The sequence below is a fragment of the Brachyhypopomus gauderio genome, chromosome 1, assembly GCF_052324685.1.
Source record: "Brachyhypopomus gauderio isolate BG-103 chromosome 1, BGAUD_0.2, whole genome shotgun sequence".
NCBI lineage: Eukaryota > Metazoa > Chordata > Actinopteri > Gymnotiformes > Hypopomidae > Brachyhypopomus > Brachyhypopomus gauderio.
The window spans coordinates 52,104,601-52,129,305 of NC_135211.1; the positions used below are offsets into that span (position 1 = coordinate 52,104,601).

The window sequence follows — 24,705 nt, forward strand, 5'->3', positions numbered from 1 at the left end:
ACTGGTATCTTTGTCAACGTCCTTGTTTCTGGATCTATGCTGCATGTGCGTCAGAATCCTTCGGTAGCTCAGATGGTAGAGCGGAGGACTGTAGAGGTTAAAGCAGCAATCCTTAGGCCACCGGTTCAAATCCGGTTCGAAGGAAGCTTCTTTTTTTCCAGGATATTACTGCCTTTAATGTCATGATGAGCAAAAAGTTTTCTGTTTTCCCTGACCGGGAATCGAACCCGGGCCGCGGCGGTGAGAGCGCCGAATCCTAGCCACTAGACCATCAGGGACAGCGATGTTATGCTAATGGATGAAGGCTTTTACATGAGTTCTGGCTGGCCGTTATTCATGAGTGAAGAAAGACCAGAATGTGGGTTATTCGTGACCACACCAGAACATGTGGACCTTTTTGTGTCAAGACTGTCAAATGCTTCCCATGTCAGAGGTCAAGAATATCTGGACATGTTCTGAATCACAGAGCAAGGCTAAACGTAGCCTGGATAGCTCAGTCGGTAGAGCATCAGACTTTTAATCTGAGGGTCCAGGGTTCAAGTCCCTGTTCAGGCGTTGAACTTTACATGACCGTCAGCTCTTGAGCACCGTTCACTCATCGTCAGGCAGGCTTTTGGATTAAGCTGAACTTCCAGCTTTACGTCTGCCTACCTGTGACTTCCTTGTCATTAATTATTTTGTCTATGTCCTTGTTAATGATGACAAAAAAAACAATTAAAGCCACTCAGCCTTTCCTTTCTCTCTCTCTCTATGTGACATCACAATAGATTTTCTCAAAAAGCAATTCAAATTGTTCTAACCATTGGTGGGACCAACCCGTGGCCTTTTACCATCCACGTGTCCAAAATGCAGTACGCATGCCAATGTTGTTAACAGACATACGTGTTGGTAGCTCTACATGTCCAACTGGTACAGTGTGAGGTTTCCTCTTTGGTGGACCTTAAAGAGTTGAAAAAGCCACAACCGAACTGGTATCTTTGTCAACGTCCTTGTTTCTGGATCTATGCTGCATGTGCGTCAGAATCCTTCGGTAGCTCAGATGGTAGAGCGGAGGACTGTAGAGGTTAAAGCAGCAATCCTTAGGCCACCGGTTCAAATCCGGTTCGAAGGAAGCTTCTTTTTTTCCAGGATATTACTGCCTTTAATGTCATGATGAGCAAAAAGTTTTCTGTTTTCCCTGACCGGGAATCGAACCCGGGCCGCGGCGGTGAGAGCGCCGAATCCTAGCCACTAGACCATCAGGGACAGCGATGTTATGCTAATGGATGAAGGCTTTTACATGAGTTCTGGCTGGCCGTTATTCATGAGTGAAGAAAGACCAGAATGTGGGTTATTCGTGACCACACCAGAACATGTGGACCTTTTTGTGTCAAGACTGTCAAATGCTTCCCATGTCAGAGGTCAAGAATATCTGGACATGTTCTGAATCACAGAGCAAGGCTAAACGTAGCCTGGATAGCTCAGTCGGTAGAGCATCAGACTTTTAATCTGAGGGTCCAGGGTTCAAGTCCCTGTTCAGGCGTTGAACTTTACATGACCGTCAGCTCTTGAGCACCGTTCACTCATCGTCAGGCAGACTTTTGGATTAAGCTGAACTTCCAGCTTTACATCTGCCTACCTGTGACTTCCTTGTCATTAATTATTTTGTCTATGTCCTTGTTAATGATGAAAAAAAAAACCAATTAAAGCCACTCAGCCTTTCCTTTCTCTCTCTCTCTATGTGACATCACAATAGATTTTCTCAAAAAGCAATTCAAATTGTTCTAACCATTGGTGGGACCAACCCGTGGCCTTTTACCATCCACGTGTCCAAAATGCAGTACGCATGCCAATGTTGTTAACAGACATACGTGTTGGTAGCTCTACATGTCCAACTGGTACAGTGTGAGGTTTCCTCTTTGGTGGACCTTAAAGAGTTGAAAAAGCCACAACCGAACTGGTATCTTTGTCAACGTCCTTGTTTCTGGATCTATGCTGCATGTGCCTCAGAATCCTTCGGTAGCTCAGATGGTAGAGCGGAGGACTGTAGAGGTTAAAGCAGCAATCCTTAGGCCACCGGTTCAAATCCGGTTCGAAGGAAGCTTCTTTTTTTCCAGGATATTACTGCCTTTAATGTCATGATGAGCAAAAAGTTTTCTGTTTTCCCTGACCGGGAATCGAACCCGGGCCGCGGCGGTGAGAGCGCCGAATCCTAGCCACTAGACCATCAGGGACAGCGATGTTATGCTAATGGATGAAGGCTTTTACATGAGTTCTGGCTGGCCGTTATTCATGAGTGAAGAAAGACCAGAATGTGGGTTATTCGTGACCACACCAGAACATGTGGACCTTTTTGTGTCAAGACTGTCAAATGCTTCCCATGTCAGAGGTCAAGAATATCTGGACATGTTCTGAATCACAGAGCAAGACTAAACGTAGCCTGGATAGCTCAGTCGGTAGAGCATCAGACTTTTAATCTGAGGGTCCAGGGTTCAAGTCCCTGTTCAGGCGTTGAACTTTACATGACCGTCAGCTCTTGAGCACCGTTCACTCATCGTCAGGCAGACTTTTGGATTAAGCTGAACTTCCAGCTTTACATCTGCCTACCTGTGATTTCCTTGTCATTAATTATTTTGTCTATGTCCTTGTTAATGATGAAAAAAAAAACACCAATTAAAGCCACTCAGCCTTTCCTTTCTCTCTCTCTCTATGTGACATCACAATAGATTTTCTCAAAAAGCAATTCAAATTGTTCTAACCATTGGTGGGACCAACCCGTGGCCTTTTACCATCCACGTGTCCAAAATGCAGTACGCATGCCAATGTTGTTAACAGACATACGTGTTGGTAGCTCTACATGTCCAACTGGTACAGTGTGAGGTTTCCTCTTTGGTGGACCTTAAAGAGTTGAAAAAGCCACAACCGAACTGGTATCTTTGTCAACGTCCTTGTTTCTGGATCTATGCTGCATGTGCGTCAGAATCCTTCGGTAGCTCAGATGGTAGAGCGGAGGACTGTAGAGGTTAAAGCAGCAATCCTTAGGCCACCGGTTCAAATTCGGTTCGAAGGAAGCTTCTTTTTTTTCCAGGATATTACTGCCTTTAATGTCATGATGAGCAAAAAGTTTTCTGTTTTCCCTGACCGGGAATCGAACCCGGGCCGCGGCGGTGAGAGCGCCGAATCCTAGCCACTAGACCATCAGGGACAGCGATGTTATGCTAATGGATGAAGGCCTTTACATGAGTTCTGGCTGGCCGTTATTCATGAGTGAAGAAAGACCAGAATGTGGGTTATTCGTGACCACACCAGAACATGTGGACCTTTTTGTGTCAAGACTGTCAAATGCTTCCCATGTCAGAGGTCAAGAATATCTGGACATGTTCTGAATCACAGAGCAAGGCTAAACGTAGCCTGGATAGCTCAGTCGGTAGAGCATCAGACTTTTAATCTGAGGGTCCAGGGTTCAAGTCCCTGTTCAGGCGTTGAACTTTACATGACCGTCAGCTCTTGAGCACCGTTCACTCATCGTCAGGCAGACTTTTGGATTAAGCTGAACTTCCAGCTTTACATCTGCCTACCTGTGACTTCCTTGTCATTAATTATTTTGTCTATGTCCTTGTTAATGATGACAAAAAAAACAATTAAAGCCACTCAGCCTTTCCTTTCTCTCTCTCTCTATGTGACATCACAATAGATTTTCTCAAAAAGCAATTCAAATTGTTCTAACCATTGGTGGGACCAACCCGTGGCCTTTTACCATCCACGTGTCCAAAATGCAGTACGCATGCCAATGTTGTTAACAGACATACGTGTTGGTAGCTCTACATGTCCAACTGGTACAGTGTGAGGTTTCCTCTTTGGTGGACCTTAAAGAGTTGAAAAAGCCACAACCGAACTGGTATCTTTGTCAACGTCCTTGTTTCTGGATCTATGCTGCATGTGCGTCAGAATCCTTCGGTAGCTCAGATGGTAGAGCGGAGGACTGTAGAGGTTAAAGCAGCAATCCTTAGGCCACCGGTTCAAATCCGGTTCGAAGGAAGCTTCTTTTTTTCCAGGATATTACTGCCCTTAATGTCATGATGAGCAAAAAGTTTTCTGTTTTCCCTGACCGGGAATCGAACCCGGGCCGCGGCAGTGAGAGCGCCGAATCCTAGCCACTAGACCATCAGGGACAGCTATGTTATGCTAATGAATGAAGGCTTTTTCATGAGTTCTGGCTGGCCGTTATTCATGAGTGAAGAAAGACCAGAATGTGGGTTATTCGTGACCACACCAGAACATGTGGACCTTTTTGTGTCAAGACTGTCAAATGCTTCCCATGTCAGAGGTCAAGAATATCTGGACATGTTCTGAATCACAGAGCAAGGCTAAACGTAGCCTGGATAGCTCAGTCGGTAGAGCATCAGACTTTTAATCTGAGGGTCCAGGGTTCAAGTCCCTGTTCAGGCGTTGAACTTTACATGACCGTCAGCTCTTGAGCACCGTTCACTCATCGTCAGGCAGACTTTTGGATTAAGCTGAACTTCCAGCTTTACATCTGCCTACCTGTGACTTCCTTGTCATTAATTATTTTGTCTATGTCCTTGTTAATGATGAAAAAAAAAACACCAATTAAAGCCACTCAGCCTTTCCTTTCTCTCTCTCTCTCTATGTGACATCACAATAGATTTTCTCAAAAAGCAATTCAAATTGTTCTAACCATTGGTGGGACCAACCTGTGGCCTTTTACCATCCACGTGTCCAAAATGCAGTACGCATGCCAATGTTGTTAACAGACATACGTGTTGGTAGCTCTACATGTCCAACTGGTACAGTGTGAGGTTTCCTTTTTGGTGGACCTTAAAGAGTTGAAAAAGCCACAACCGAACTGGTATCTTTGTCAACGTCCTTGTTTCTGGATCTATGCTGCATGTGCGTCAGAATCCTTCGGTAGCTCAGATGGTAGAGCGGAGGACTGTAGAGGTTAAAGCAGCAATCCTTAGGCCACCGGTTCAAATCCGGTTCGAAGGAAGCTTCTTTTTTTCCAGGATATTACTGCCTTTAATGTCATGATGAGCAAAAAGTTTTCTGTTTTCCCTGACCGGGAATCGAACCCGGGCCGCGGTGGTGAGAGCGCCGAATCCTAGCCACTAGACCATCAGGGACAGCGATGTTATGCTAATGGATGAAGGCTTTTACATGAGTTCTGGCTGGCCGTTATTCATGAGTGAAGAAAGACCAGAATGTGGGTTATTCGTGACCACACCAGAACATGTGGACCTTTTTGTGTCAAGACTGTCAAATGCTTCCCATGTCAGAGGTCAAGAATATCTGGACATGTTCTGAATCACAGAGCAAGGCTAAATGTAGCCTGGATAGCTCAGTCGGTAGAGCATCAGACTTTTAATCTGAGGGTCCAGGGTTCAAGTCCCTGTTCAGGCGTTGAACTTTACATGACCGTCAGCTCTTGAGCACCGTTCACTCATCGTCAGGCAGGCTTTTGGATTAAGCTGAACTTCCAGCTTTACGTCTGCCTACCTGTGACTTCCTTGTCATTAATTATTTTGTCTATGTCCTTGTTAATGATGACAAAAAAAACAACAATTAAAGCCACTCAGCCTTTCCTTTCTCTCTCTCTCTATGTGACATCACAATAGATTTTCTCAAAAAGCAATTCAAATTGTTCTAACCATTGGTGGGACCAACCCGTGGCCTTTTACCATCCACGTGTCCAAAATGCAGTACGCATGCCAATGTTGTTAACAGACATACGTGTTGGTAGCTCTACATGTCCAACTGGTACAGTGTGAGGTTTCCTCTTTGGTGGACCTTAAAGAGTTGAAAAAGCCACAACCGAACTGGTATCTTTGTCAACGTCCTTGTTTCTGGATCTATGCTGCATGTGTGTCAGAATCCTTCGGTAGCTCAGATGGTAGAGCGGAGGACTGTAGAGGTTAAAGCAGCAATCCTTAGGCCACCGGTTCAAATCCGGTTCGAAGGAAGCTTCTTTTTTTCCAGGATATTACTGCCTTTAATGTCATGATGAGCAAAAAGTTTTCTGTTTTCCCTGACCGGGAATCGAACCCGGGCCGCGGCGGTGAGAGCGCCGAATCCTAGCCACTAGACCATCAGGGACAGCGATGTTATGCTAATGGATGAAGGCTTTTACATGAGTTCTGGCTGGCCGTTATTCATGAGTGAAGAAAGACCAGAATGTGGGTTATTCGTGACCACACCAGAACATGTGGACCTTTTTGTGTCAAGACTGTCAAATGCTTCCCATGTCAGAGGTCAAGAATATCTGGACATGTTCTGAATCACAGAGCAAGGCTAAACGTAGCCTGGATAGCTCAGTCGGTAGAGCATCAGACTTTTAATCTGAGGGTCCAGGGTTCAAGTCCCTGTTCAGGCGTTGAACTTTACATGACCGTCAGCTCTTGAGCACCGTTCACTCATCGTCAGGCAGACTTTTGGATTAAGCTGAACTTCCAGCTTTACATCTGCCTACCTGTGACTTCCTTGTCATTAATTATTTTGTCTATGTCCTTGTTAATGATGAAAAAAAAAACACCAATTAAAGCCACTCAGCCTTTCCTTTCTCTCTCTCTCTATGTGACATCACAATAGATTTTCTCAAAAAGCAATTCAAATTGTTCTAACCATTGGTGGGACCAACCCGTGGCCTTTTACCATCCACGTGTCCAAAATGCAGTACGCATGCCAATGTTGTTAACAGACATACGTGTTGGTAGCTCTACATGTCCAACTGGTACAGTGTGAGGTTTCCTCTTTGGTGGACCTTAAAGAGTTGAAAAAGCCACAACCGAACTGGTATCTTTGTCAACGTCCTTGTTTCTGGATCTATGCTGCATGTGCGTCAGAATCCTTCGGTAGCTCAGATGGTAGAGCGGAGGACTGTAGAGGTTAAAGCAGCAATCCTTAGGCCACCGGTTCAAATCCGGTTCGAAGGAAGCTTCTTTTTTTCCAGGATATTACTGCCTTTAATGTCATGATGAGCAAAAAGTTTTCTGTTTTCCCTGACCGGGAATCGAACCCGGGCCGCGGCGGTGAGAGCGCCGAATCCTAGCCACTAGACCATCAGGGACAGCGATGTTATGCTAATGGATGAAGGCTTTTACATGAGTTCTGGCTGGCCGTTATTCATGAGTGAAGAAAGACCAGAATGTGGGTTATTCGTGACCACACCAGAACATGTGGACCTTTTTGTGTCAAGACTGTCAAATGCTTCCCATGTCAGAGGTCAAGAATATCTGGACATGTTCTGAATCACAGAGCAAGGCTAAACGTAGCCTGGATAGCTCAGTCGGTAGAGCATCAGACTTTTAATCTGAGGGTCCAGGGTTCAAGTCCCTGTTCAGGCGTTGAACTTTACATGACCGTCAGCTCTTGAGCACCGTTCACTCATCGTCAGGCAGGCTTTTGGATTAAGCTGAACTTCCAGCTTTACGTCTGCCTACCTGTGACTTCCTTGTCATTAATTATTTTGTCTATGTCCTTGTTAATGATGACAAAAAAAACAACAATTAAAGCCACTCAGCCTTTCCTTTCTCTCTCTCTCTATGTGACATCACAATAGATTTTCTCAAAAAGCAATTCAAATTGTTCTAACCATTGGTGGGACCAACCCGTGGCCTTTTACCATCCACGTGTCCAAAATGCAGTACGCATGCCAATGTTGTTAACAGACATACGTGTTGGTAGCTCTACATGTCCAACTGGTACAGTGTGAGGTTTCCTCTTTGGTGGACCTTAAAGAGTTGAAAAAGCCACAACCGAACTGGTATCTTTGTCAACGTCCTTGTTTCTGGATCTATGCTGCATGTGCGTCAGAATCCTTCGGTAGCTCAGATGGTAGAGCGGAGGACTGTAGAGGTTAAAGCAGCAATCCTTAGGCCACCGGTTCAAATCCGGTTCGAAGGAAGCTTCTTTTTTTCCAGGATATTACTGCCTTTAATGTCATGATGAGCAAAAAGTTTTCTGTTTTCCCTGACCGGGAATCGAACCCGGGCCGCGGCGGTGAGAGCGCCGAATCCTAGCCACTAGACCATCAGGGACAGCGATGTTATGCTAATGGATGAAGGCTTTTACATGAGTTCTGGCTGGCCGTTATTCATGAGTGAAGAAAGACCAGAATGTGGGTTATTCGTGACCACACCAGAACATGTGGACCTTTTTGTGTCAAGACTGTCAAATGCTTCCCATGTCAGAGGTCAAGAATATCTGGACATGTTCTGAATCACAGAGCAAGGCTAAACGTAGCCTGGATAGCTCAGTCGGTAGAGCATCAGACTTTTAATCTGAGGGTCCAGGGTTCAAGTCCCTGTTCAGGCGTTGAACTTTACATGACCGTCAGCTCTTGAGCACCGTTCACTCATCGTCAGGCAGACTTTTGGATTAAGCTGAACTTCCAGCTTTACATCTGCCTACCTGTGACTTCCTTGTCATTAATTATTTTGTCTATGTCCTTGTTAATGATGACAAAAAAAACAACAATTAAAGCCACTCAGCCTTTCCTTTCTCTCTCTCTCTATGTGACATCACAATAGATTTTCTCAAAAAGCAATTCAAATTGTTCTAACCATTGGTGGGACCAACCCGTGGCCTTTTACCATCCACGTGTCCAAAATGCAGTACGCATGCCAATGTTGTTAACAGACATACGTGTTGGTAGCTCTACATGTCCAACTGGTACAGTGTGAGGTTTCCTCTTTGGTGGACCTTAAAGAGTTGAAAAAGCCACAACCGAACTGGTATCTTTGTCAACGTCCTTGTTTCTGGATCTATGCTGCATGTGCATCAGAATCCTTCGGTAGCTCAGATGGTAGAGCGGAGGACTGTAGAGGTTAAAGCAGCAATCCTTAGGCCACCGGTTCAAATCCGGTTCGAAGGAAGCTTCTTTTTTTCCAGGATATTACTGCCTTTAATGTCATGATGAGCAAAAAGTTTTCTGTTTTCCCTGACCGGGAATCGAACCCGGGCCGCGGCGGTGAGAGCGCCGAATCCTAGCCACTAGACCATCAGGGACAGCGATGTTATGCTAATGGATGAAGGCTTTTACATGAGTTCTGGCTGGCCGTTATTCATGAGTGAAGAAAGACCAGAATGTGGGTTATTCGTGACCACACCAGAACATGTGGACCTTTTTGTGTCAAGACTGTCAAATGCTTCCCATGTCAGAGGTCAAGAATATCTGGACATGTTCTGAATCACAGAGCAAGGCTAAACATAGCCTGGATAGCTCAGTCGGTAGAGCATCAGACTTTTAATCTGAGGGTCCATGGTTCAAGTCCCTGTTCAGGCGTTGAACTTTACATGACCGTCAGCTCTTGAGCACCGTTCACTCATCGTCAGGCAGACTTTTGGATTAAGCTGAACTTCCAGCTTTACATCTGCCTACCTGTGACTTCCTTGTCATTAATTATTTTGTCTATGTCCTTGTTAATGATGACAAAAAAAACAATTAAAGCCACTCAGCCTTTCCTTTCTCTCTCTCTCTATGTGACATCACAATAGATTTTCTCAAAAAGCAATTCAAATTGTTCTAACCATTGGTGGGACCAACCCGTGGCCTTTTACCATCCACGTGTCCAAAATGCAGTACGCATGCCAATGTTGTTAACAGACATACGTGTTGGTAGCTCTACATGTCCAACTGGTACAGTGTGAGGTTTCCTCTTTGGTGGACCTTAAAGAGTTGAAAAAGCCACAACCGAACTGGTATCTTTGTCAACGTCCTTGTTTCTGGATCTATGCTGCATGTGCGTCAGAATCCTTCGGTAGCTCAGATGGTAGAGCGGAGGACTGTAGAGGTTAAAGCAGCAATCCTTAGGCGACCGGTTCAAATCCGGTTCGAAGGAAGCTTCTTTTTTTCCAGGATATTACTGCCCTTAATGTCATGATGAGCAAAAAGTTTTCTGTTTTCCCTGACCGGGAATCGAACCCGGGCCGCGGCAGTGAGAGCGCCGAATCCTAGCCACTAGACCATCAGGGACAGCTATGTTATGCTAATGAATGAAGGCTTTTTCATGAGTTCTGGCTGGCCGTTATTCATGAGTGAAGAAAGACCAGAATGTGGGTTATTCGTGACCACACCAGAACATGTGGACCTTTTTGTGTCAAGACTGTCAAATGCTTCCCATGTCAGAGGTCAAGAATATCTGGACATGTTCTGAATCACAGAGCAAGGCTAAACGTAGCCTGGATAGCTCAGTCGGTAGAGCATCAGACTTTTAATCTGAGGGTCCAGGGTTCAAGTCCCTGTTCAGGCGTTGAACTTTACATGACCGTCAGCTCTTGAGCACCGTTCACTCATCGTCAGGCAGACTTTTGGATTAAGCTGAACTTCCAGCTTTACATCTGCCTACCTGTGACTTCCTTGTCATTAATTATTTTGTCTATGTCCTTGTTAATGATGAAAAAAAAAACACCAATTAAAGCCACTCAGCCTTTCCTTTCTCTCTCTCTCTATGTGACATCACAATAGATTTTCTCAAAAAGCAATTCAAATTGTTCTAACCATTGGTGGGACCAACCCGTGGCCTTTTACCATCCACGTGTCCAAAATGCAGTACGCATGCCAATGTTGTTAACAGACATACGTGTTGGTAGCTCTACATGTCCAACTGGTACAGTGTGAGGTTTCCTCTTTGGTGGACCTTAAAGAGTTGAAAAAGCCACAACCGAACTGGTATCTTTGTCAACGTCCTTGTTTCTGGATCTATGCTGCATGTGCGTCAGAATCCTTCGGTAGCTCAGATGGTAGAGCGGAGGACTGTAGAGGTTAAAGCAGCAATCCTTAGGCCACCGGTTCAAATCCGGTTCGAAGGAAGCTTCTTTTTTTCCAGGATATTACTGCCTTTAATGTCATGATGAGCAAAAAGTTTTCTGTTTTCCCTGACCGGGAATCGAACCCGGGCCGCGGCGGTGAGAGCGCCGAATCCTAGCCACTAGACCATCAGGGACAGCGATGTTATGCTAATGGATGAAGGCTTTTACATGAGTTCTGGCTGGCCGTTATTCATGAGTGAAGAAAGACCAGAATGTGGGTTATTCGTGACCACACCAGAACATGTGGACCTTTTTGTGTCAAGACTGTCAAATGCTTCCCATGTCAGAGGTCAAGAATATCTGGACATGTTCTGAATCACAGAGCAAGGCTAAACGTAGCCTGGATAGCTCAGTCGGTAGAGCATCAGACTTTTAATCTGAGGGTCCAGGGTTCAAGTCCCTGTTCAGGCGTTGAACTTTACATGACCGTCAGCTCTTGAGCACCGTTCACTCATCGTCAGGCAGACTTTTGGATTAAGCTGAACTTCCAGCTTTACATCTGCCTACCTGTGACTTCCTTGTCATTAATTATTTTGTCTATGTCCTTGTTAATGATGAAAAAAAAAACACCAATTAAAGCCACTCAGCCTTTCCTTTCTCTCTCTCTCTATGTGACATCACAATAGATTTTCTCAAAAAGCAATTCAAATTGTTCTAACCATTGGTGGGACCAACCCGTGGCCTTTTACCATCCACGTGTCCAAAATGCAGTACGCATGCCAATGTTGTTAACAGACATACGTGTTGGTAGCTCTACATGTCCAACTGGTACAGTGTGAGGTTTCCTCTTTGGTGGACCTTAAAGAGTTGAAAAAGCCACAACCGAACTGGTATCTTTGTCAACGTCCTTGTTTCTGGATCTATGCTGCATGTGCGTCAGAATCCTTCGGTAGCTCAGATGGTAGAGCGGAGGACTGTAGAGGTTAAAGCAGCAATCCTTAGGCCACCGGTTCAAATCCGGTTCGAAGGAAGCTTCTTTTTTTCCAGGATATTACTGCCTTTAATGTCATGATGAGCAAAAAGTTTTCTGTTTTCCCTGACCGGGAATCGAACCCTGGCCGCGGCGGTGAGAGCGCCGAATCCTAGCCACTAGACCATCAGGGACAGCGATGTTATGCTAATGGATGAAGGCTTTTACATGAGTTCTGGCTGGCCGTTATTCATGAGTGAAGAAAGACCAGAATGTGGGTTATTCGTGACCACACCAGAACATGTGGACCTTTTTGTGTCAAGACTGTCAAATGCTTCCCATGTCAGAGGTCAAGAATATCTGGACATGTTCTGAATCACAGAGCAAGGCTAAACGTAGCCTGGATAGCTCAGTCGGTAGAGCATCAGACTTTTAATCTGAGGGTCCAGGGTTCAAGTCCCTGTTCAGGCGTTGAACTTTACATGACCGTCAGCTCTTGAGCACCGTTCACTCATCGTCAGGCAGACTTTTGGATTAAGCTGAACTTCCAGCTTTACATCTGCCTACCTGTGACTTCCTTGTCATTAATTATTTTGTCTATGTCCTTGTTAATGATGAAAAAAAAAACACCAATTAAAGCCACTCAGCCTTTCCTTTCTCTCTCTCTCTCTATGTGACATCACAATAGATTTTCTCAAAAAGCAATTCAAATTGTTCTAACCATTGGTGGGACCAACCCGTGGCCTTTTACCATCCACGTGTCCAAAATGCAGTACGCATGCCAATGTTGTTAACAGACATACGTGTTGGTAGCTCTACATGTCCAACTGGTACAGTGTGAGGTTTCCTCTTTGGTGGACCTTAAAGAGTTGAAAAAGCCACAACCGAACTGGTATCTTTGTCAACGTCCTTGTTTCTGGATCTATGCTGCATGTGCGTCAGAATCCTTCGGTAGCTCAGATGGTAGAGCGGAGGACTGTAGAGGTTAAAGCAGCAATCCTTAGGCCACCGGTTCAAATCCGGTTCGAAGGAAGCTTCTTTTTTTCCAGGATATTACTGCCTTTAATGTCATGATGAGCAAAAAGTTTTCTGTTTTCCCTGACCGGGAATCGAACCCGGGCCGCGGCGGTGAGAGCGCCGAATCCTAGCCACTAGACCATCAGGGACAGCGATGTTATGCTAATGGATGAAGGCTTTTACATGAGTTCTGGCTGGCCGTTATTCATGAGTGAAGAAAGACCAGAATGTGGGTTATTCGTGACCACACCAGAACATGTGGACCTTTTTGTGTCAAGACTGTCAAATGCTTCCCATGTCAGAGGTCAAGAATATCTGGACATGTTCTGAATCACAGAGCAAGGCTAAACGTAGCCTGGATAGCTCAGTCGGTAGAGCATCAGACTTTTAATCTGAGGGTCCAGGGTTCAAGTCCCTGTTCAGGCGTTGAACTTTACATGACCGTCAGCTCTTGAGCACCGTTCACTCATCGTCAGGCAGACTTTTGGATTAAGCTGAACTTCCAGCTTTACATCTGCCTACCTGTGACTTCCTTGTCATTAATTATTTTGTCTATGTCCTTGTTAATGATGAAAAAAAAACACCAATTAAAGCCACTCAGCCTTTCCTTTCTCTCTCTCTCTCTATGTGACATCACAATAGATTTTCTCAAAAAGCAATTCAAATTGTTCTAACCATTGGTGGGACCAACCTGTGGCCTTTTACCATCCACGTGTCCAAAATGCAGTACGCATGCCAATGTTGTTAACAGACATACGTGTTGGTAGCTCTACATGTCCAACTGGTACAGTGTGAGGTTTCCTCTTTGGTGGACCTTAAAGAGTTGAAAAAGCCACAACCGAACTGGTATCTTTGTCAACGTCCTTGTTTCTGGATCTATGCTGCATGTGCGTCAGAATCCTTCGGTAGCTCAGATGGTAGAGCGGAGGACTGTAGAGGTTAAAGCAGCAATCCTTAGGCCACCGGTTCAAATCCGGTTCGAAGGAAGCTTCTTTTTTTCCAGGATATTACTGCCTTTAATGTCATGATGAGCAAAAAGTTTTCTGTTTTCCCTGACCGGGAATCGAACCCGGGCCGCGGTGGTGAGAGCGCCGAATCCTAGCCACTAGACCATCAGGGACAGCGATGTTACGCTAATGGATGAAGGCTTTTACATGAGTTCTGGCTGGCCGTTATTCATGAGTGAAGAAAGACCAGAATGTGGGTTATTCGTGACCACACCAGAACATGTGGACCTTTTTGTGTCAAGACTGTCAAATGCTTCCCATGTCAGAGGTCAAGAATATCTGGACATGTTCTGAATCACAGAGCAAGGCTAAATGTAGCCTGGATAGCTCAGTCGGTAGAGCATCAGACTTTTAATCTGAGGGTCCAGGGTTCAAGTCCCTGTTCAGGCGTTGAACTTTACATGACCGTCAGCTCTTGAGCACCGTTCACTCATCGTCAGGCAGGCTTTTGGATTAAGCTGAACTTCCAGCTTTACGTCTGCCTACCTGTGACTTCCTTGTCATTAATTATTTTGTCTATGTCCTTGTTAATGATGACAAAAAAAACAACAATTAAAGCCACTCAGCCTTTCCTTTCTCTCTCTCTCTATGTGACATCACAATAGATTTTCTCAAAAAGCAATTCAAATTGTTCTAACCATTGGTGGGACCAACCCGTGGCCTTTTACCATCCACGTGTCCAAAATGCAGTACGCATGCCAATGTTGTTAACAGACATACGTGTTGGTAGCTCTACATGTCCAACTGGTACAGTGTGAGGTTTCCTCTTTGGTGGACCTTAAAGAGTTGAAAAAGCCACAACCGAACTGGTATCTTTGTCAACGTCCTTGTTTCTGGATCTATGCTGCATGTGCGTCAGAATCCTTCGGTAGCTCAGATGGTAGAGCGGAGGACTGTAGAGGTTAAAGCAGCAATCCTTAGGCCACCGGTTCAAATCCGGTTCGAAGGAAGCTTCTTTTTTTCCAGGATATTACTGCCTTTAATGTCATGATGAGCAAAAAGTTTTCTGTTTTCCCTGACCGGGAATCGAACCCGGGCCGCGGTGGTGAGAGCGCCGAATGCTAGCCACTAGACCATCAGGGACAGCGATGTTATGCTAATGGATGAAGGCTTTTACATGAGTTCTGGCTGGCCGTTATTCATGAGTGAAGAAAGACCAGAATGTGGGTTATTCGTGACCACACCAGAACATGTGGACCTTTTTGTGTCAAGACTGTCAAATGCTTCCCATGTCAGAGGTCAAGAATATCTGGACATGTTCTGAATCACAGAGCAAGGCTAAATGTAGCCTGGATAGCTCAGTCGGTAGAGCATCAGACTTTTAATCTGAGGGTCCAGGGTTCAAGTCCCTGTTCAGGCGTTGAACTTTACATGACCGTCAGCTCTTGAGCACCGTTCACTCATCGTCAGGCAGGCTTTTGGATTAAGCTGAACTTCCAGCTTTACGTCTGCCTACCTGTGACTTCCTTGTCATTAATTATTTTGTCTATGTCCTTGTTAATGATGACAAAAAAAACAACAATTAAAGCCACTCAGCCTTTCCTTTCTCTCTCTCTCTATGTGACATCACAATAGATTTTCTCAAAAAGCAATTCAAATTGTTCTAACCATTGGTGGGACCAACCCGTGGCCTTTTACCATCCACGTGTCCAAAATGCAGTACGCATGCCAATGTTGTTAACAGACATACGTGTTGGTAGCTCTACATGTCCAACTGGTACAGTGTGAGGTTTCCTCTTTGGTGGACCTTAAAGAGTTGAAAAAGCCACAACCGAACTGGTATCTTTGTCAACGTCCTTGTTTCTGGATCTATGCTGCATGTGCGTCAGAATCCTTCGGTAGCTCAGATGGTAGAGCGGAGGACTGTAGAGGTTAAAGCAGCAATCCTTAGGCCACCGGTTCAAATCCGGTTCGAAGGAAGCTTCTTTTTTTCCAGGATATTACTGCCTTTAATGTCATGATGAGCAAAAAGTTTTCTGTTTTCCCTGACCGGGAATCGAACCCGGGCCGCGGCGGTGAGAGCGCCGAATCCTAGCCACTAGACCATCAGGGACAGCGATGTTATGCTAATGGATGAAGGCTTTTACATGAGTTCTGGCTGGCCGTTATTCATGAGTGAAGAAAGACCAGAATGTGGGTTATTCGTGACCACACCAGAACATGTGGACCTTTTTGTGTCAAGACTGTCAAATGCTTCCCATGTCAGAGGTCAAGAATATCTGGACATGTTCTGAATCACAGAGCAAGGCTAAACGTAGCCTGGATAGCTCAGTCGGTAGAGCATCAGACTTTTAATCTGAGGGTCCAGGGTTCAAGTCCCTGTTCAGGCGTTGAACTTTACATGACCGTCAGCTCTTGAGCACCGTTCACTCATCGTCAGGCAGACTTTTGGATTAAGCTGAACTTCCAGCTTTACATCTGCCTACCTGTGACTTCCTTGTCATTAATTATTTTGTCTATGTCCTTGTTAATGATGAAAAAAAAACAACAATTAAAGCCACTCAGCCTTTCCTTTCTCTCTCTCTCTATGTGACATCACAATAGATTTTCTCAAAAAGCAATTCAAATTGTTCTAACCATTGGTGGGACCAACCCGTGGCCTTTTACCATCCACGTGTCCAAAATGCAGTACGCATGCCAATGTTGTTAACAGACATACGTGTTGGTAGCTCTACATGTCCAACTGGTACAGTGTGAGGTTTCCTCTTTGGTGGACCTTAAAGAGTTGAAAAAGCCACAACCGAACTGGTATCTTTGTCAACGTCCTTGTTTCTGGATCTATGCTGCATGCGCGTCAGAATCCTTCGGTAGCTCAGATGGTAGAGCGGAGGACTGTAGAGGTTAAAGCAGCAATCCTTAGGCCACCGGTTCAAATCCGGTTCGAAGGAAGCTTCTTTTTTTCCAGGATATTACTGCCTTTAATGTCATGATGAGCAAAAAGTTTTCTGTTTTCCCTGACCGGGAATCGAACCCGGGCCGCGGTGGTGAGAGCGCCGAATCCTAGCCACTAGACCATCAGGGACAGCGATGTTATGCTAATGGATGAAGGCTTTTACATGAGTTCTGGCTGGCCGTTATTCATGAGTGAAGAAAGACCAGAATGTGGGTTATTCGTGACCACACCAGAACATGTGGACCTTTTTGTGTCAAGACTGTCAAATGCTTCCCATGTCAGAGGTCAAGAATATCTGGACATGTTCTGAATCACAGAGCAAGGCTAAATGTAGCCTGGATAGCTCAGTCGGTAGAGCATCAGACTTTTAATCTGAGGGTCCAGGGTTCAAGTCCCTGTTCAGGCGTTGAACTTTACATGACCGTCAGCTCTTGAGCACCGTTCACTCATCGTCAGGCAGGCTTTTGGATTAAGCTGAACTTCCAGCTTTACGTCTGCCTACCTGTGACTTCCTTGTCATTAATTATTTTGTCTATGTCCTTGTTAATGATGACAAAAAAAACAACAATTAAAGCCACTCAGCCTTTCCTTTCTCTCTCTCTCTATGTGACATCACAATAGATTTTCTCAAAAAGCAATTCAAATTGTTCTAACCATTGGTGGGACCAACCCGTGGCCTTTTACCATCCACGTGTCCAAAATGCAGTACGCATGCCAATGTTGTTAACAGACATACGTGTTGGTAGCTCTACATGTCCAACTGGTACAGTGTGAGGTTTCCTCTTTGGTGGACCTTAAAGAGTTGAAAAAGCCACAACCGAACTGGTATCTTTGTCAACGTCCTTGTTTCTGGATCTATGCTGCATGTGCGTCAGAATCCTTCGGTAGCTCAGATGGTAGAGCGGAGGACTGTAGAGGTTAAAGCAGCAATCCTTAGGCCACCGGTTCAAATCCGGTTCGAAGGAAGCTTCTTTTTTTCCAGGATATTACTGCCTTTAATGTCATGATGAGCAAAAAGTTTTCTGTTTTCCCTGACCGGGAATCGAACCCGGGCCGCGGCGGTGAGAGCGCCGAATCCTAGCCACTAGACCATCAGGGACAGCGATGTTATGCTAATGGATGAAGGCTTTTACATGAGTTCTGGCTGGCCGTTATTCATGAGTGAAGAAAGACCAGAATGTGGGTTATTCGTGACCACACCAGAACATGTGGACCTTTTTGTGTCAAGACTGTCAAATGCTTCCCATGTCAGAGGTCAAGAATATCTGGACATGTTCTGAATCACAGAGCAAGGCTAAACGTAGCCTGGATAGCTCAGTCGGTAGAGCATCAGACTTTTAATCTGAGGGTCCAGGGTTCAAGTCCCTGTTCAGGCGTTGAACTTTACATGACCGTCAGCTCTTGAGCACCGTTCACTCATCGTCAGGCAGACTTTTGGATTAAGCTGAACTTCCAGCTTTACATCTGCCTACCTGTGACTTCCTTGTCATTAATTATTTTGTCTATGTCCTTGTTAATGATGAAAAAAAAACACCAATTAAAGCCACTCAGCCTTTCCTTTCTCTCTCTCTCTCTATGTGACATCACAATAGATTTTCTCAAAAAGCAATTCAAATTGTTCTAACCATTGGTGGGACCAACCTGTGGCCTTTTACCATCCACGTGTCCAAAATGCAGTACGCATGCCAATGTTGTTAACAGACATACGTGTTGGTAGCTCTACATGTCCAACTGGTACAGTGTGAGGTTTCCTCTTTGGTGGACCTTAAAGAGTTGAAAAAGCCACAACCGAACTGGTATCTTTGTCAACGTCCTTGTTTCTGGATCTATGCTGCATGTGCGTCAGAATCCTTCGGTAGCTCAGATGGTAGAGCGGAGGACTGTAGAGGTTAAAGCAGCAATCCTTAGGCCACCGGTTCAAATCCGGTTCGAAGGAAGCTTCTTTTTTTCCAGGATATTACTGCCTTTAATGTCATGATGAGCAAAAAGTTTTCTGTTTTCCCTGACCGGGAATCGAACCCGGGCCGCGGTGGTGAGAGCGCCGAATCCTAGCCACTAGACCATCAGGGACAGCGATGTTACGCTAATGGATGAAGGCTTTTACATGAGTTCTGGCTGGCCGTTATTCATGAGTGAAGAAAGACCAGAATGTGGGTTATTCGTGACCACACCAGAACATGTGGACCTTTTTGTGTCAAGACTGTCAAATGCTTCCCATGTCAGAGGTCAAGAATATCTGGACATGTTCTGAATCACAGAGCAAGGCTAAATGTAGCCTGGATAGCTCAGTCGGTAGAGCATCAGACTTTTAATCTGAGGGTCCAGGGTTCAAGTCCCTGTTCAGGCGTTGAACTTTACATGACCGTCAGCTCTTGAGCACCGTTCACTCATCGTCAGGCAGGCTTTTGGATTAAGCTGAACTTCCAGCTTTACGTCTGCCTACCTGTGACTTCCTTGTCATTAATTATTTTGTCTATGTCCTTGTTAATGATGACAAAAAAAAACAACAATTAAAGCCACTCAGCCTTTCCTTTCTCTCTCTCTCTATGTGACATCACAATAGATTTTCTCAAAAAGCAATTCAAATTGTTCTAACCATTGGTGGGACCAACCCGTGGCCTTTTACCATCCACGTGTCCAAAATGCAGTACGCATGCCAATGTTGTTAACAGACATACGTGTTGGTAGCTCTACATGTCCAACTGGTACAGTGTGAGGTTTCCTCTTTGGTGGACCTTAAAGAGTTGAAAAAGCCACAACCGAACTGGTATCTTTGTCAACGTCCTTGTTTCTGGATCTATGCTGCATGTGCGTCAGAATCCTTCGGTAGCTCAGATGGTAGAGCGGAGGACTGTAGAGGTTAAAGCAGCAATCCTTAGGCCACCGGTTCAAATCCGGTTCGAAGGAAGCTTCTTTTTTTCCAGGATATTACTGCCTTTAATGTCATGATGAGCAAAAAGTTTTCTGTTTTCCCTGACCGGGAATCGAACCCGGGCCGCGGTGGTGAGAGCGCCGAATCCTAGCCACTAGACCATCAGGGACAGCGATGTTATGCTAATGGATGAAGGCTTTTACATGAGTTCTGGCTGGCCGTTATTCATGAGTGAAGAAAGACCAGAATGTGGGTTATTCGTGACCACACCAGAACATGTGGACCTTTTTGTGTCAAGACTGTCAAATGCTTCCCATGTCAGAGGTCAAGAATATCTGGACATGTTCTGAATCACAGAGCAAGGCTAAATGTAGCCTGGATAGCTCAGTCGGTAGAGCATCAGACTTTTAATCTGAGGGTCCAGGGTTCAAGTCCCTGTTCAGGCGTTGAACTTTACATGACCGTCAGCTCTTGAGCACCGTTCACTCATCGTCAGGCAGGCTTTTGGATTAAGCTGAACTTCCAGCTTTACGTCTGCCTACCTGTGACTTCCTTGTCATTAATTATTTTGTCTATGTCCTTGTTAATGATGACAAAAAAAACAACAATTAAAGCCACTCAGCCTTTCCTTTCTCTCTCTCTCTATGTGACATCACAATAGATTTTCTCAAAAAGCAATTCAAATTGTTCTAACCATTGGTGGGACCAACCCGTGGCCTTTTACCATCCACGTGTCCAAAATGCAGTACGCATGCCAATGTTGTTAACAGACATACGTGTTGGTAGCTCTACATGTCCAACTGGTACAGTGTGAGGTTTCCTCTTTGGTGGACCTTAAAGAGTTGAAAAAGCCACAACCGAACTGGTATCTTTGTCAACGTCCTTGTTTCTGGATCTATGCTGCATGTGCGTCAGAATCCTTCGGTAGCTCAGATGGTAGAGCGGAGGACTGTAGAGGTTAAAGCAGCAATCCTTAGGCCACCGGTTCAAATCCGGTTCGAAGGAAGCTTCTTTTTTTCCAGGATATTACTGCCTTTAATGTCATGATGAGCAAAAAGTTTTCTGTTTTCCCTGACCGGGAATCGAACCCGGGCCGCGGCGGTGAGAGCGCCGAATCCTAGCCACTAGACCATCAGGGACAGCGATGTTATGCTAATGGATGAAGGCTTTTACATGAGTTCTGGCTGGCCGTTATTCATGAGTGAAGAAAGACCAGAATGTGGGTTATTCGTGACCACACCAGAACATGTGGACCTTTTTGTGTCAAGACTGTCAAATGCTTCCCATGTCAGAGGTCAAGAATATCTGGACATGTTCTGAATCACAGAGCAAGGCTAAACGTAGCCTGGATAGCTCAGTCGGTAGAGCATCAGACTTTTAATCTGAGGGTCCAGGGTTCAAGTCCCTGATCAGGCGTTGAACTTTACATGACCGTCAGCTCTTGAGCACCGTTCACTCATCGTCAGGCAGACTTTTGGATTAAGCTGAACTTCCAGCTTTACATCTGCCTACCTGTGACTTCCTTGTCATTAATTATTTTGTCTATGTCCTTGTTAATGATGAAAAAAAAAACAACAATTAAAGCCACTCAGCCTTTCCTTTCTCTCTCTCTCTATGTGACATCACAATAGATTTTCTCAAAAAGCAATTCAAATTGTTCTAACCATTGGTGGGACCAACCCGTGGCCTTTTACCATCCACGTGTCCAAAATGCAGTACGCATGCCAATGTTGTTAACAGACATACGTGTTGGTAGCTCTACATGTCCAACTGGTACAGTGTGAGGTTTCCTCTTTGGTGGACCTTAAAGAGTTGAAAAAGCCACAACCGAACTGGTATCTTTGTCAACGTCCTTGTTTCTGGATCTATGCTGCATGTGCGTCAGAATCCTTCGGTAGCTCAGATGGTAGAGCGGAGGACTGTAGAGGTTAAAGCAGCAATCCTTAGGCCACCGGTTCAAATCCGGTTCGAAGGAAGCTTCTTTTTTTCCAGGATATTACTGCCTTTAATGTCATGATGAGCAAAAAGTTTTCTGTTTTCCCTGACCGGGAATCGAACCCGGGCCGCGGTGGTGAGAGCGCCGAATCCTAGCCACTAGACCATCAGGGACAGCGATGTTATGCTAATGGATGAAGGCTTTTACATGAGTTCTGGCTGGCCGTTATTCATGAGTGAAGAAAGACCAGAATGTGGGTTATTCGTGACCACACCAGAACATGTGGACCTTTTTGTGTCAAGACTGTCAAATGCTTCCCATGTCAGAGGTCAAGAATATCTGGACATGTTCTGAATCACAGAGCAAGGCTAAATGTAGCCTGGATAGCTCAGTCGGTAGAGCATCAGACTTTTAATCTGAGGGTCCAGGGTTCAAGTCCCTGTTCAGGCGTTGAACTTTACATGACCGTCAGCTCTTGAGCACCGTTCACTCATCGTCAGGCAGGCTTTTGGATTAAGCTGAACTTCCAGCTTTACGTCTGCCTACCTGTGACTTCCTTGTCATTAATTATTTTGTCTATGTCCTTGTTAATGATGACAAAAAAAACAACAATTAAAGCCACTCAGCCTTTCCTTTCTCTCTCTCTCTATGTGACATCACAATAGATTTTCTCAAAAAGCAATTCAAATTGTTCTAACCATTGGTGGGACCAACCCGTGGCCTTTTACCATCCACGTGTCCAAAATGCAGTACGCATGCCAATGTTGTTAACAGACATACGTGTTGGTAGCTCTACATGTCCAACTGGTACAGTGTGAGGTTTCCTCTTTGGTGGACCTTAAAGAGTTGAAAAAGCCACAACCGAACTGGTATCTTTGTCAACGTCCTTGTTTCTGGATCTATGCTGCATGTGCGTCAGAATCCTTCGGTAGCTCAGATGGTAGAGCGGAGGACTGTAGAGGTTAAAGCAGCAATCCTTAGGCCACCGGTTCAAATCCGGTTCGAAGGAAGCTTCTTTTTTTCCAGGATATTACTGCCTTTAATGTCATGATGAGCAAAAAGTTTTCTGTTTTCCCTGACCGGGAATCGAACCCGGGCCGCGGCGGTGAGAGCGCCGAATCCTAGCCACTAGACCATCAGGGACAGCGATGTTATGCTAATGGATGAAGGCTTTTACATGAGTTCTGGCTGGCCGTTATTCATGAGTGAAGAAAGACCAGAATGTGGGTTATTCGTGACCACACCAGAACATGTGGACCTTTTTGTGTCAAGACTGTCAAATGCTTCCCATGTCAGAGGTCAAGAATATCTGGACATGTTCTGAATCACAGAGCAAGGCTAAACGTAGCCTGGATAGCTCAGTCGGTAGAGCATCAGACTTTTAATCTGAGGGTCCAGGGTTCAAGTCCCTGTTCAGGCGTTGAACTTTACATGACCGTCAGCTCTTGAGCACCGTTCACTCATCGTCAGGCAGACTTTTGGATTAAGCTGAACTTCCAGCTTTACATCTGCCTACCTGTGACTTCCTTGTCATTAATTATTTTGTCTATGTCCTTGTTAATGATGAAAAAAAAACACCAATTAAAGCCACTCAGCCTTTCCTTTCTCTCTCTCTCTCTATGTGACATCACAATAGATTTTCTCAAAAAGCAATTCAAATTGTTCTAACCATTGGTGGGACCAACCTGTGGCCTTTTACCATCCACGTGTCCAAAATGCAGTACGCATGCCAATGTTGTTAACAGACATACGTGTTGGTAGCTCTACATGTCCAACTGGTACAGTGTGAGGTTTCCTCTTTGGTGGACCTTAAAGAGTTGAAAAAGCCACAACCGAACTGGTATCTTTGTCAACGTCCTTGTTTCTGGATCTATGCTGCATGTGCGTCAGAATCCTTCGGTAGCTCAGATGGTAGAGCGGAGGACTGTAGAGGTTAAAGCAGCAATCCTTAGGCCACCGGTTCAAATCCGGTTCGAAGGAAGCTTCTTTTTTTCCAGGATATTACTGCCTTTAATGTCATGATGAGCAAAAAGTTTTCTGTTTTCCCTGACCGGGAATCGAACCCGGGCCGCGGTGGTGAGAGCGCCGAATCCTAGCCACTAGACCATCAGGGACAGCGATGTTACGCTAATGGATGAAGGCTTTTACATGAGTTCTGGCTGGCCGTTATTCATGAGTGAAGAAAGACCAGAATGTGGGTTATTCGTGACCACACCAGAACATGTGGACCTTTTTGTGTCAAGACTGTCAAATGCTTCCCATGTCAGAGGTCAAGAATATCTGGACATGTTCTGAATCACAGAGCAAGGCTAAATGTAGCCTGGATAGCTCAGTCGGTAGAGCATCAGACTTTTAATCTGAGGGTCCAGGGTTCAAGTCCCTGTTCAGGCGTTGAACTTTACATGACCGTCAGCTCTTGAGCACCGTTCACTCATCGTCAGGCAGGCTTTTGGATTAAGCTGAACTTCCAGCTTTACGTCTGCCTACCTGTGACTTCCTTGTCATTAATTATTTTGTCTATGTCCTTGTTAATGATGACAAAAAAAAACAACAATTAAAGCCACTCAGCCTTTCCTTTCTCTCTCTCTCTATGTGACATCACAATAGATTTTCTCAAAAAGCAATTCAAATTGTTCTAACCATTGGTGGGACCAACCCGTGGCCTTTTACCATCCACGTGTCCAAAATGCAGTACGCATGCCAATGTTGTTAACAGACATACGTGTTGGTAGCTCTACATGTCCAACTGGTACAGTGTGAGGTTTCCTCTTTGGTGGACCTTAAAGAGTTGAAAAAGCCACAACCGAACTGGTATCTTTGTCAACGTCCTTGTTTCTGGATCTATGCTGCATGTGCGTCAGAATCCTTCGGTAGCTCAGATGGTAGAGCGGAGGACTGTAGAGGTTAAAGCAGCAATCCTTAGGCCACCGGTTCAAATCCGGTTCGAAGGAAGCTTCTTTTTTTCCAGGATATTACTGCCTTTAATGTCATGATGAGCAAAAAGTTTTCTGTTTTCCCTGACCGGGAATCGAACCCGGGCCGCGGTGGTGAGAGCGCCGAATCCTAGCCACTAGACCATCAGGGACAGCGATGTTATGCTAATGGATGAAGGCTTTTACATGAGTTCTGGCTGGCCGTTATTCATGAGTGAAGAAAGACCAGAATGTGGGTTATTCGTGACCACACCAGAACATGTGGACCTTTTTGTGTCAAGACTGTCAAATGCTTCCCATGTCAGAGGTCAAGAATATCTGGACATGTTCT

General features: G+C 45.2%; 63 non-coding genes across 63 annotated transcripts; 47 read left to right on the plus strand and 16 right to left on the minus strand.

Annotated features, from left to right (window-relative positions):
- Window positions 1–57: 57 nt before the first annotated feature.
- Window positions 58–144, plus strand: trnay-gua (transfer RNA tyrosine (anticodon GUA)). Its single transcript is given in 2 exon segments — window positions 58–94; window positions 109–144. It is a non-coding gene; the product is annotated as a tRNA-Tyr (tRNA).
- Window positions 145–206: 62 nt separating this feature from the next.
- Window positions 207–278, minus strand: trnae-cuc (transfer RNA glutamic acid (anticodon CUC)). Its single transcript has one exon. It is a non-coding gene; the product is annotated as a tRNA-Glu (tRNA).
- Window positions 279–482: 204 nt separating this feature from the next.
- On the plus strand, window positions 483–555 carry trnak-uuu (transfer RNA lysine (anticodon UUU)). The gene has a single exon. It is a non-coding gene; the product is annotated as a tRNA-Lys (tRNA).
- Window positions 556–1,024: 469 nt separating this feature from the next.
- trnay-gua (transfer RNA tyrosine (anticodon GUA)) lies at window positions 1,025–1,111 on the plus strand. The gene is given in 2 exon segments: window positions 1,025–1,061; window positions 1,076–1,111. It is a non-coding gene; the product is annotated as a tRNA-Tyr (tRNA).
- Window positions 1,112–1,173: 62 nt separating this feature from the next.
- trnae-cuc (transfer RNA glutamic acid (anticodon CUC)) lies at window positions 1,174–1,245 on the minus strand. Its single transcript has one exon. It is a non-coding gene; the product is annotated as a tRNA-Glu (tRNA).
- A 204-nt stretch (window positions 1,246–1,449) lies between these two features.
- Window positions 1,450–1,522, plus strand: trnak-uuu (transfer RNA lysine (anticodon UUU)). The gene has a single exon. It is a non-coding gene; the product is annotated as a tRNA-Lys (tRNA).
- Window positions 1,523–1,992: 470 nt separating this feature from the next.
- On the plus strand, window positions 1,993–2,079 carry trnay-gua (transfer RNA tyrosine (anticodon GUA)). Its single transcript is given in 2 exon segments — window positions 1,993–2,029; window positions 2,044–2,079. It is a non-coding gene; the product is annotated as a tRNA-Tyr (tRNA).
- A 62-nt stretch (window positions 2,080–2,141) lies between these two features.
- On the minus strand, window positions 2,142–2,213 carry trnae-cuc (transfer RNA glutamic acid (anticodon CUC)). Its single transcript has one exon. It is a non-coding gene; the product is annotated as a tRNA-Glu (tRNA).
- Window positions 2,214–2,417: 204 nt separating this feature from the next.
- Window positions 2,418–2,490, plus strand: trnak-uuu (transfer RNA lysine (anticodon UUU)). Its single transcript has one exon. It is a non-coding gene; the product is annotated as a tRNA-Lys (tRNA).
- A 622-nt stretch (window positions 2,491–3,112) lies between these two features.
- trnae-cuc (transfer RNA glutamic acid (anticodon CUC)) lies at window positions 3,113–3,184 on the minus strand. The gene has a single exon. It is a non-coding gene; the product is annotated as a tRNA-Glu (tRNA).
- Window positions 3,185–3,388: 204 nt separating this feature from the next.
- Window positions 3,389–3,461, plus strand: trnak-uuu (transfer RNA lysine (anticodon UUU)). Its single transcript has one exon. It is a non-coding gene; the product is annotated as a tRNA-Lys (tRNA).
- A 469-nt stretch (window positions 3,462–3,930) lies between these two features.
- Window positions 3,931–4,017, plus strand: trnay-gua (transfer RNA tyrosine (anticodon GUA)). Its single transcript is given in 2 exon segments — window positions 3,931–3,967; window positions 3,982–4,017. It is a non-coding gene; the product is annotated as a tRNA-Tyr (tRNA).
- A 62-nt stretch (window positions 4,018–4,079) lies between these two features.
- On the minus strand, window positions 4,080–4,151 carry trnae-cuc (transfer RNA glutamic acid (anticodon CUC)). The gene has a single exon. It is a non-coding gene; the product is annotated as a tRNA-Glu (tRNA).
- Window positions 4,152–4,355: 204 nt separating this feature from the next.
- On the plus strand, window positions 4,356–4,428 carry trnak-uuu (transfer RNA lysine (anticodon UUU)). The gene has a single exon. It is a non-coding gene; the product is annotated as a tRNA-Lys (tRNA).
- A 474-nt stretch (window positions 4,429–4,902) lies between these two features.
- trnay-gua (transfer RNA tyrosine (anticodon GUA)) lies at window positions 4,903–4,989 on the plus strand. The gene is given in 2 exon segments: window positions 4,903–4,939; window positions 4,954–4,989. It is a non-coding gene; the product is annotated as a tRNA-Tyr (tRNA).
- A 338-nt stretch (window positions 4,990–5,327) lies between these two features.
- trnak-uuu (transfer RNA lysine (anticodon UUU)) lies at window positions 5,328–5,400 on the plus strand. The gene has a single exon. It is a non-coding gene; the product is annotated as a tRNA-Lys (tRNA).
- Window positions 5,401–5,872: 472 nt separating this feature from the next.
- On the plus strand, window positions 5,873–5,959 carry trnay-gua (transfer RNA tyrosine (anticodon GUA)). The gene is given in 2 exon segments: window positions 5,873–5,909; window positions 5,924–5,959. It is a non-coding gene; the product is annotated as a tRNA-Tyr (tRNA).
- Window positions 5,960–6,021: 62 nt separating this feature from the next.
- trnae-cuc (transfer RNA glutamic acid (anticodon CUC)) lies at window positions 6,022–6,093 on the minus strand. Its single transcript has one exon. It is a non-coding gene; the product is annotated as a tRNA-Glu (tRNA).
- A 204-nt stretch (window positions 6,094–6,297) lies between these two features.
- Window positions 6,298–6,370, plus strand: trnak-uuu (transfer RNA lysine (anticodon UUU)). Its single transcript has one exon. It is a non-coding gene; the product is annotated as a tRNA-Lys (tRNA).
- Window positions 6,371–6,842: 472 nt separating this feature from the next.
- Window positions 6,843–6,929, plus strand: trnay-gua (transfer RNA tyrosine (anticodon GUA)). The gene is given in 2 exon segments: window positions 6,843–6,879; window positions 6,894–6,929. It is a non-coding gene; the product is annotated as a tRNA-Tyr (tRNA).
- Window positions 6,930–6,991: 62 nt separating this feature from the next.
- trnae-cuc (transfer RNA glutamic acid (anticodon CUC)) lies at window positions 6,992–7,063 on the minus strand. The gene has a single exon. It is a non-coding gene; the product is annotated as a tRNA-Glu (tRNA).
- A 204-nt stretch (window positions 7,064–7,267) lies between these two features.
- On the plus strand, window positions 7,268–7,340 carry trnak-uuu (transfer RNA lysine (anticodon UUU)). Its single transcript has one exon. It is a non-coding gene; the product is annotated as a tRNA-Lys (tRNA).
- Window positions 7,341–7,812: 472 nt separating this feature from the next.
- On the plus strand, window positions 7,813–7,899 carry trnay-gua (transfer RNA tyrosine (anticodon GUA)). The gene is given in 2 exon segments: window positions 7,813–7,849; window positions 7,864–7,899. It is a non-coding gene; the product is annotated as a tRNA-Tyr (tRNA).
- Window positions 7,900–7,961: 62 nt separating this feature from the next.
- Window positions 7,962–8,033, minus strand: trnae-cuc (transfer RNA glutamic acid (anticodon CUC)). The gene has a single exon. It is a non-coding gene; the product is annotated as a tRNA-Glu (tRNA).
- Window positions 8,034–8,237: 204 nt separating this feature from the next.
- Window positions 8,238–8,310, plus strand: trnak-uuu (transfer RNA lysine (anticodon UUU)). Its single transcript has one exon. It is a non-coding gene; the product is annotated as a tRNA-Lys (tRNA).
- Window positions 8,311–8,782: 472 nt separating this feature from the next.
- trnay-gua (transfer RNA tyrosine (anticodon GUA)) lies at window positions 8,783–8,869 on the plus strand. The gene is given in 2 exon segments: window positions 8,783–8,819; window positions 8,834–8,869. It is a non-coding gene; the product is annotated as a tRNA-Tyr (tRNA).
- Window positions 8,870–8,931: 62 nt separating this feature from the next.
- On the minus strand, window positions 8,932–9,003 carry trnae-cuc (transfer RNA glutamic acid (anticodon CUC)). Its single transcript has one exon. It is a non-coding gene; the product is annotated as a tRNA-Glu (tRNA).
- Window positions 9,004–9,898: 895 nt separating this feature from the next.
- On the minus strand, window positions 9,899–9,970 carry trnae-cuc (transfer RNA glutamic acid (anticodon CUC)). The gene has a single exon. It is a non-coding gene; the product is annotated as a tRNA-Glu (tRNA).
- Window positions 9,971–10,174: 204 nt separating this feature from the next.
- trnak-uuu (transfer RNA lysine (anticodon UUU)) lies at window positions 10,175–10,247 on the plus strand. The gene has a single exon. It is a non-coding gene; the product is annotated as a tRNA-Lys (tRNA).
- Window positions 10,248–10,719: 472 nt separating this feature from the next.
- trnay-gua (transfer RNA tyrosine (anticodon GUA)) lies at window positions 10,720–10,806 on the plus strand. Its single transcript is given in 2 exon segments — window positions 10,720–10,756; window positions 10,771–10,806. It is a non-coding gene; the product is annotated as a tRNA-Tyr (tRNA).
- A 62-nt stretch (window positions 10,807–10,868) lies between these two features.
- On the minus strand, window positions 10,869–10,940 carry trnae-cuc (transfer RNA glutamic acid (anticodon CUC)). The gene has a single exon. It is a non-coding gene; the product is annotated as a tRNA-Glu (tRNA).
- A 204-nt stretch (window positions 10,941–11,144) lies between these two features.
- trnak-uuu (transfer RNA lysine (anticodon UUU)) lies at window positions 11,145–11,217 on the plus strand. The gene has a single exon. It is a non-coding gene; the product is annotated as a tRNA-Lys (tRNA).
- A 472-nt stretch (window positions 11,218–11,689) lies between these two features.
- On the plus strand, window positions 11,690–11,776 carry trnay-gua (transfer RNA tyrosine (anticodon GUA)). The gene is given in 2 exon segments: window positions 11,690–11,726; window positions 11,741–11,776. It is a non-coding gene; the product is annotated as a tRNA-Tyr (tRNA).
- Window positions 11,777–12,114: 338 nt separating this feature from the next.
- Window positions 12,115–12,187, plus strand: trnak-uuu (transfer RNA lysine (anticodon UUU)). Its single transcript has one exon. It is a non-coding gene; the product is annotated as a tRNA-Lys (tRNA).
- A 474-nt stretch (window positions 12,188–12,661) lies between these two features.
- trnay-gua (transfer RNA tyrosine (anticodon GUA)) lies at window positions 12,662–12,748 on the plus strand. Its single transcript is given in 2 exon segments — window positions 12,662–12,698; window positions 12,713–12,748. It is a non-coding gene; the product is annotated as a tRNA-Tyr (tRNA).
- A 62-nt stretch (window positions 12,749–12,810) lies between these two features.
- On the minus strand, window positions 12,811–12,882 carry trnae-cuc (transfer RNA glutamic acid (anticodon CUC)). Its single transcript has one exon. It is a non-coding gene; the product is annotated as a tRNA-Glu (tRNA).
- Window positions 12,883–13,086: 204 nt separating this feature from the next.
- Window positions 13,087–13,159, plus strand: trnak-uuu (transfer RNA lysine (anticodon UUU)). The gene has a single exon. It is a non-coding gene; the product is annotated as a tRNA-Lys (tRNA).
- A 473-nt stretch (window positions 13,160–13,632) lies between these two features.
- On the plus strand, window positions 13,633–13,719 carry trnay-gua (transfer RNA tyrosine (anticodon GUA)). The gene is given in 2 exon segments: window positions 13,633–13,669; window positions 13,684–13,719. It is a non-coding gene; the product is annotated as a tRNA-Tyr (tRNA).
- Window positions 13,720–14,057: 338 nt separating this feature from the next.
- Window positions 14,058–14,130, plus strand: trnak-uuu (transfer RNA lysine (anticodon UUU)). The gene has a single exon. It is a non-coding gene; the product is annotated as a tRNA-Lys (tRNA).
- A 472-nt stretch (window positions 14,131–14,602) lies between these two features.
- Window positions 14,603–14,689, plus strand: trnay-gua (transfer RNA tyrosine (anticodon GUA)). The gene is given in 2 exon segments: window positions 14,603–14,639; window positions 14,654–14,689. It is a non-coding gene; the product is annotated as a tRNA-Tyr (tRNA).
- Window positions 14,690–15,027: 338 nt separating this feature from the next.
- On the plus strand, window positions 15,028–15,100 carry trnak-uuu (transfer RNA lysine (anticodon UUU)). The gene has a single exon. It is a non-coding gene; the product is annotated as a tRNA-Lys (tRNA).
- A 472-nt stretch (window positions 15,101–15,572) lies between these two features.
- trnay-gua (transfer RNA tyrosine (anticodon GUA)) lies at window positions 15,573–15,659 on the plus strand. Its single transcript is given in 2 exon segments — window positions 15,573–15,609; window positions 15,624–15,659. It is a non-coding gene; the product is annotated as a tRNA-Tyr (tRNA).
- A 62-nt stretch (window positions 15,660–15,721) lies between these two features.
- trnae-cuc (transfer RNA glutamic acid (anticodon CUC)) lies at window positions 15,722–15,793 on the minus strand. Its single transcript has one exon. It is a non-coding gene; the product is annotated as a tRNA-Glu (tRNA).
- A 204-nt stretch (window positions 15,794–15,997) lies between these two features.
- Window positions 15,998–16,070, plus strand: trnak-uuu (transfer RNA lysine (anticodon UUU)). Its single transcript has one exon. It is a non-coding gene; the product is annotated as a tRNA-Lys (tRNA).
- A 471-nt stretch (window positions 16,071–16,541) lies between these two features.
- trnay-gua (transfer RNA tyrosine (anticodon GUA)) lies at window positions 16,542–16,628 on the plus strand. The gene is given in 2 exon segments: window positions 16,542–16,578; window positions 16,593–16,628. It is a non-coding gene; the product is annotated as a tRNA-Tyr (tRNA).
- Window positions 16,629–16,966: 338 nt separating this feature from the next.
- Window positions 16,967–17,039, plus strand: trnak-uuu (transfer RNA lysine (anticodon UUU)). Its single transcript has one exon. It is a non-coding gene; the product is annotated as a tRNA-Lys (tRNA).
- Window positions 17,040–17,511: 472 nt separating this feature from the next.
- trnay-gua (transfer RNA tyrosine (anticodon GUA)) lies at window positions 17,512–17,598 on the plus strand. Its single transcript is given in 2 exon segments — window positions 17,512–17,548; window positions 17,563–17,598. It is a non-coding gene; the product is annotated as a tRNA-Tyr (tRNA).
- A 62-nt stretch (window positions 17,599–17,660) lies between these two features.
- trnae-cuc (transfer RNA glutamic acid (anticodon CUC)) lies at window positions 17,661–17,732 on the minus strand. Its single transcript has one exon. It is a non-coding gene; the product is annotated as a tRNA-Glu (tRNA).
- A 204-nt stretch (window positions 17,733–17,936) lies between these two features.
- On the plus strand, window positions 17,937–18,009 carry trnak-uuu (transfer RNA lysine (anticodon UUU)). The gene has a single exon. It is a non-coding gene; the product is annotated as a tRNA-Lys (tRNA).
- A 473-nt stretch (window positions 18,010–18,482) lies between these two features.
- Window positions 18,483–18,569, plus strand: trnay-gua (transfer RNA tyrosine (anticodon GUA)). The gene is given in 2 exon segments: window positions 18,483–18,519; window positions 18,534–18,569. It is a non-coding gene; the product is annotated as a tRNA-Tyr (tRNA).
- A 338-nt stretch (window positions 18,570–18,907) lies between these two features.
- trnak-uuu (transfer RNA lysine (anticodon UUU)) lies at window positions 18,908–18,980 on the plus strand. Its single transcript has one exon. It is a non-coding gene; the product is annotated as a tRNA-Lys (tRNA).
- Window positions 18,981–19,453: 473 nt separating this feature from the next.
- trnay-gua (transfer RNA tyrosine (anticodon GUA)) lies at window positions 19,454–19,540 on the plus strand. Its single transcript is given in 2 exon segments — window positions 19,454–19,490; window positions 19,505–19,540. It is a non-coding gene; the product is annotated as a tRNA-Tyr (tRNA).
- Window positions 19,541–19,878: 338 nt separating this feature from the next.
- Window positions 19,879–19,951, plus strand: trnak-uuu (transfer RNA lysine (anticodon UUU)). Its single transcript has one exon. It is a non-coding gene; the product is annotated as a tRNA-Lys (tRNA).
- Window positions 19,952–20,423: 472 nt separating this feature from the next.
- trnay-gua (transfer RNA tyrosine (anticodon GUA)) lies at window positions 20,424–20,510 on the plus strand. Its single transcript is given in 2 exon segments — window positions 20,424–20,460; window positions 20,475–20,510. It is a non-coding gene; the product is annotated as a tRNA-Tyr (tRNA).
- Window positions 20,511–20,572: 62 nt separating this feature from the next.
- Window positions 20,573–20,644, minus strand: trnae-cuc (transfer RNA glutamic acid (anticodon CUC)). Its single transcript has one exon. It is a non-coding gene; the product is annotated as a tRNA-Glu (tRNA).
- A 749-nt stretch (window positions 20,645–21,393) lies between these two features.
- Window positions 21,394–21,480, plus strand: trnay-gua (transfer RNA tyrosine (anticodon GUA)). Its single transcript is given in 2 exon segments — window positions 21,394–21,430; window positions 21,445–21,480. It is a non-coding gene; the product is annotated as a tRNA-Tyr (tRNA).
- Window positions 21,481–21,818: 338 nt separating this feature from the next.
- On the plus strand, window positions 21,819–21,891 carry trnak-uuu (transfer RNA lysine (anticodon UUU)). The gene has a single exon. It is a non-coding gene; the product is annotated as a tRNA-Lys (tRNA).
- A 472-nt stretch (window positions 21,892–22,363) lies between these two features.
- trnay-gua (transfer RNA tyrosine (anticodon GUA)) lies at window positions 22,364–22,450 on the plus strand. The gene is given in 2 exon segments: window positions 22,364–22,400; window positions 22,415–22,450. It is a non-coding gene; the product is annotated as a tRNA-Tyr (tRNA).
- A 62-nt stretch (window positions 22,451–22,512) lies between these two features.
- On the minus strand, window positions 22,513–22,584 carry trnae-cuc (transfer RNA glutamic acid (anticodon CUC)). The gene has a single exon. It is a non-coding gene; the product is annotated as a tRNA-Glu (tRNA).
- A 204-nt stretch (window positions 22,585–22,788) lies between these two features.
- Window positions 22,789–22,861, plus strand: trnak-uuu (transfer RNA lysine (anticodon UUU)). Its single transcript has one exon. It is a non-coding gene; the product is annotated as a tRNA-Lys (tRNA).
- A 473-nt stretch (window positions 22,862–23,334) lies between these two features.
- Window positions 23,335–23,421, plus strand: trnay-gua (transfer RNA tyrosine (anticodon GUA)). Its single transcript is given in 2 exon segments — window positions 23,335–23,371; window positions 23,386–23,421. It is a non-coding gene; the product is annotated as a tRNA-Tyr (tRNA).
- A 338-nt stretch (window positions 23,422–23,759) lies between these two features.
- On the plus strand, window positions 23,760–23,832 carry trnak-uuu (transfer RNA lysine (anticodon UUU)). The gene has a single exon. It is a non-coding gene; the product is annotated as a tRNA-Lys (tRNA).
- Window positions 23,833–24,305: 473 nt separating this feature from the next.
- Window positions 24,306–24,392, plus strand: trnay-gua (transfer RNA tyrosine (anticodon GUA)). Its single transcript is given in 2 exon segments — window positions 24,306–24,342; window positions 24,357–24,392. It is a non-coding gene; the product is annotated as a tRNA-Tyr (tRNA).
- Window positions 24,393–24,705: the final 313 nt, after the last annotated feature.